Source organism: Helianthus annuus, chromosome 10, assembly GCF_002127325.2.
Source record: "Helianthus annuus cultivar XRQ/B chromosome 10, HanXRQr2.0-SUNRISE, whole genome shotgun sequence".
Taxonomy (NCBI): domain Eukaryota; kingdom Viridiplantae; phylum Streptophyta; class Magnoliopsida; order Asterales; family Asteraceae; genus Helianthus; species Helianthus annuus.
The window spans coordinates 73,311,590-73,317,656 of record NC_035442.2 but is presented as its reverse complement, the minus strand read 5'-3'; positions in this window follow the sequence as shown (position 1 = coordinate 73,317,656).

Here is a 6,067-nt window from a genome sequence, read left to right as displayed (position 1 = left end):
TGTTCATGCATTTACTAACGTTCTTCCAATTACTTTCTTGATCATATGAGGGCTTAGCACAATATTATACATATACTATAGACATTTAATGACTTAGTGGTACTAATACAAAGCTACCCACTTCCTAATTACTTTTCATATTTAATACGAGTATAAGGCATCATTCTACGGTTACTACCGTCACCTGAGCTAATTACAAGTTTGAGTTTAGCCTTAAACTTAATCCTTCGCACACTTTATTATTAGCTCCTTGCATGAACTACTTATAATAACAACTAGATATGTTGCGTACGAGCACCATACTAATGTTTAACCAATTCAACTCAAACTTTCATTTAAGGCCTTTAATTCTTCCTCTTAATAACATTCATACCTTCTCACGCTGACTATTACAAGTCGATTATTGTATATCATACCATACTATTCTACCATTCATTTTGTTCCCTCTTACAATTAAATCTACGGATTCTTAATCATAAACTAAGAATTAAACATTTTACTAACCTCGCTTTCAATGTATAAGTCGGTTATCCGTGTGCCGGATCGGTCCGCTTCTTATATGTACCTTCCATACCAGAATTGGTCTCATTTATTCACTCATGGGCATCCTCCCACTAGCTTCAATACTATCGTTTCACTAAGAATTCCATCATATGTATCTATAAACAAATAATCAGCACATAGCCTTTCATAATTGTGTCCTACAGGGTGTTTGTTCGCCTATTGTATCTTTCAAAATTTTCTTACGTACATGCTAAACATATCATACATTCCATTTCTTACATACAATCCTTTCTTTTTATTGGTTATTTCTCCAACTTTCACAGTTTGACCTTTCAAGGTCAGACTAACACCCCCTTACCTATTGTGGTTGCATCGAGGTACACGTTCGTACCTTATACTCGCATAATTGCAAGGACTTCATTTATCTCGTTTGACTTTTCAGAAGTCTAATTGTAAATGCATTCTTACATATGGGTATCAGTTATCCTATTCTGACACATCATTCTTTAGTCGAGCCCTAAGCTCTTATTAAAAAAAATATGATCTTTTTATACGTACCTGGCGCGGGTCAAAACCCTTGACTCGTTATTTATACTTTGCGACGGTTAATGCTTTCCAAACTGTGACAATGCATGCCCATACATTATGCTCACCTATAAGTAATAAACTTGACATACCGAACATTAAATACCGGGTTCAAACGGCGATCGCCATTTGACCCGTATAACTTATTTGAGTTTAGTACTTACTTTTTATTCTCACTTGTTCAATCCGTCTTCACTTACGGATTCGAACTTTTAATTTATTACCTTTCACTTTTACTAGTTTGAATCCATTTCTTATATTCTAATATTTTCATCCGTATCTTACGTTCTCCTGTCGTATCATTTACCATGACATTTCTTATGATATATTTTCGTATTAATCTTCTATATTCATTTTCAAGTGTTGGGTCCTAGCACTAACTCCATGTCCTAATTCATGTAGCGCGTCCCTACGCGACACTCTACATCCTATTTCTAGTGGTGTTCCCACCATTCTTTCTTAAGTTTGATTTACATTCAATCGTAAGCTTAAACTCTTCATCCTTATCTTTCTTTCTTATATTGATCCAAATTTTTTTTTTTTTTTTTTTAAGAATCGTTAGACCCCTTTTTGCTAGCTTGACCGGACATAAGTGAGATGATTCTTGTGCTTTTCTTGAACTTTGGTCAATTCATGACCATCTCTTAATATATCATTTCCATCTGTTCGTTCACCGTATTTGGTGTTAATTCACCTACGTTCTCTAGCATGTCCCTTACTAATGAGTATCCCACATTATACGTTGCATTTCTTACGTAATATTTCCAAATTTTGTAAATAATTATTATTTACTGACCTTCTATGATTTGACCTTTTAAAGTTATTCATCGCTTAGCACCTATTGTATATAAGTACTGTATCACGCGTTGTACTTTTTTTTTTTCAATGCAACATATTTACAAAAATGTCTTTAGCTAATATATCATCTAACATTCTCTCCATATCTTTTATTAACATTACCAAGTTCTCATTTCCGCCTTAAAACTTCTCAACTAGAATTTATGACCGGTTTTACCCCTATACTGAGGTCTTACCGGTTTAACATAAGCCAACCATTTCAACCAAAACGTATCTTAACATTTCTCATTTATTTACACGTTCCACTTTAATTTTCGATTGTTCAAATACGCATACATCTTTGAGTGGATAATTTCGAAGTGATGGCAAAATCACTTACCTTTAGTGTCCATGTTCATGCTTGCTTCACCGCTTCCTCTTACCCTATTTGCCATCCATTCTTGAGTCAATTGACAAGATTTCCATCCTTACGTAATATTACGTTCGTAACATCGTTAGCTTATGTGAGCATACACACAACTATTCACACGTTAATTGACTTTCGTTAATCGAATTTCGTATAAATGAGACATTTATTAATAGTTATCTCGTTTCCAATCCATACATCTAACTATCATCAAGCATAACACATAAATCATTGAATACATAATACATTAACTCTTTACTTTAACATTTGAGTCTAATGGCCGTTCTATAATATTCCTGTACTGTTGACTTTAAGGAAGTCAACTGTCTTGCTTACACACTTTAAACTTTTGAACATGTATCCATCTAAATATGGTAGTCCATAAGATTAATATCCTACGCATTTCATACTCGTATTGTATGATATATATACAATTTACGTGATCCTCTAAACAATACACATATACACTCACATACACGTATTTTTACATGCTAATGTTTCATTATTCTACAATTAACAATTATCATCCAAGGTAACTATATATTTCATAATTCCAACATATCCTTTACTAATAAACTCATATGATTCACATTTAGTACGTATTCGCCTCTTAAACATACAAAACAAATCAGTAATACACATAAGCATTACACCATTCATGTACAAGGTACAAGTCTCTAATGCGTAACTCTAGCAAAGCATACTTTCATCCAAATTTTCATACGAATTCCAACTCCACTTTATACATTCGTCATTAATTTCATGCCATTCCATAAGTTACATTCGACTTTTATAATTAATTTTTTTTTTGTTAACGATCTACATAACTTTACATAGCTTATTATATCTTCTAATAGCTTGTCAAGAGCATAAAACGGGCATTCCTGAGAAGGATGGGAACTTAAATCATAATTCATAAGCTTCAATACATCATAGTTCATTAATCCATAATTACTTCGTTCGCATTCTTATATTTTAAAACTTACTCGCTTTTTCAGCTTTCATCATTCTTTCGTGTCATCACCTTCATTAACGTTTCTTGCATCAGCCATCTATAAAACAGCATTTACATTCATCATTAACGCAAACTTTCAATACATCATAATTCATAAGTCCGGCTTTACTTTATTCACATTCTTACATTTCGAGCTTTACTTCATACGTTCGTCGTTTGTTTCATGCCCTTGCATACATTTCATTCAACGTTTAATGGTTTTATACCATTGTCATTATTTACTTATTCCTTACATACTTAATTTTCCCCATAATGACTCGACAGAACCGTGAATCCGGCTCCCGAAAAATACTGTTTATTAAAATTGGAAAATTCTAAAATTTTTGTGGGCTGGATTACACAAGCCGTCGGTGACGGCTTACTAACCCGTCGGCGACGGGCTTTGCAAATGGCCGTCGGCCCATTAACCCCGTCGGCAGATGGTTAAGGAGTCGGGCAATGGGGTGGCGTCGGCGACGGGGGGTACCCGTCGGCGACGGCCCTTCGTTTTGCAAAACGCTGCAGCTTGGTTTTTGGCTGTTCCGACTGTTTCCCGGGTCCGTTTTCAGCTTCCCGGGTCCCGGGATTTCTTGTTTAACCCATCTTAACACTTCTTAACATAATAAATCTCAATTCTTAAACCGGAGCACACTATACATGTTCATATTAAACAATGTTTAAAATTTTACCTCCTTGGCGATCTTGGAGCGAGCACATTTGCACGAGCCATTGGTTTGAGTTCGAGCACTAAGACTTTTGCCGAATCCCTCAAACTTTGGCTCTGATACCAACTTGTAAGGTCCGCTTTTCCATAATGTTAGATTACTCACAAAAGGATGATTTTTCGGACATCAAAATACAAACTTTAACACATAATGAAAAATTTTACAAAAAATTGGGCATGACCCGTTCGTAAAACGGACGTGACCCCTGTTTTTGACATAATAGACAACGTTCACATACGACCCTTTTTACATTAAACCATCCCAAACAAAAACAACAAGTTTTCAAATCTAAAACTTTTAACAAGGTTTAACAAAGTAACAAAAACATGGACCCAAAAGCATGCGTATAAACTTGCGGAAGCGCTTGGTATAATAAGGCTTGAACATGTGCTCGCTCCATAACTCCAAATCGCCTATAGAGGTGTTTTACCTACATTAACAATCAAAATCTTAAAAGGTTAGTTATCACCATAGTAAATCATAACCTTTCGTTTTAGCTTTATCCATACAAAAACATTCTTACTTTTACGCATTCGACTACCCCAATAGTTGGGTTAGGCATAAACACTCTCATTGAGAGTTAAGCATACACATTCGACCCGTTTAATTGGGTTGGCATAAACACTCTCATCGAGAGATAAGCATACACATTCAACCCGTTTAATTGGGTTTAGCATAAACACTCTCATCGAGAGTTAAGCATACACATTCAACCCGTTTAATTGGGTTTATTTGCTTTCAACATTACTCTTTCTTCTATCCGTAAAGCGGATTATAACTTTCATCTTATTTATAGCATTCAAAGCTATCCGTTAGAACGGATGGCATTCATCTTTACTTGACACAATTGAATTTCAATCGATCAAAATGCATAGCTTATCACCACTTTCGTTAGCATACCCAAATCCACTAGGGATTTGTCGCTTACTTACTACTTGTCGCATTTGTTATACAAGGATAGTTTTACATCAAATTATATAAATAGAAAATATAACAAGGACTTGTATGCAACGAAACATACCTCGGCCTTGTGATCCTTCCGTTTTCTCAGTGTTGGAACCTTTTCTTTCACGCCTATAACAACACATTCATTCGTTTATTTAGTACAACTAAATCTCATACATTCACCTTACAAACTATACATATTATTCTTTTGAGCATTTCATCAAACACCTAGTGTGCGTACAACATATGAAGCATTATGTACATGTACCATATGCTTAATTTCGCTAGATATCATCATAATCCATATAATCAACCATTCTTGCACAAATCATTCATCCTACACATAATAATCTATCAATGTTCTAGTATTCACACAAGTATTCATGGCTTTTGCTCTACTTAATCAAATGACATAAACATCATCCTACTAGAACAAGTGGGTTTTCTTTCAAACCATCAATACATACGAAATCAAGCATAAAACACCCTCTAACGATGATTCTAATTCATACACAAGCATAATTTTATACTAATTCACTGATTGATCAAAACCCATGTTCACTAACTATCATCAAATCGCAAAATTCGACTTACCCTATGTAGGAAACTTTTAGATGGTTGGAAATTTCGTCACATGCATCCGAATTTCATCCAAAATCGCATCCAATTCTTAGATTTTATGAACTAGGGTTGAAGAGGGGATTTCTCTTCCTGCTCTCTCTTATGCGCGACCCCCAAAACCCACACACTGGGTTCTTTTTGTTCTTTACTTGTTACTAAAACAATTTCAAACTTAGCCCCTCAAGTTACTTGTGTTTTTCATTCTTGTACATCACATGTATATAATAACTTTATTAATCATAAAATCATTTAACCATTCACAATAATATATATATTTTTTTTTGTCATAAAATTTGGGGTGTTACACAACTAAAAGCCGTGCTTAGAGTAAAAGAAGAATCAATCAACCAACAACTGGATGAAATCGCTAATTTGAAACTTAAAGTTCAAGAGGCTGAAATTGAAAATGAGCGAATTCGGTTGAAGCTTAACAGTTACAACTCCGCAAGCTTTGTTTTGCAACACATTGTTCCAAAACCCATCGGGAAA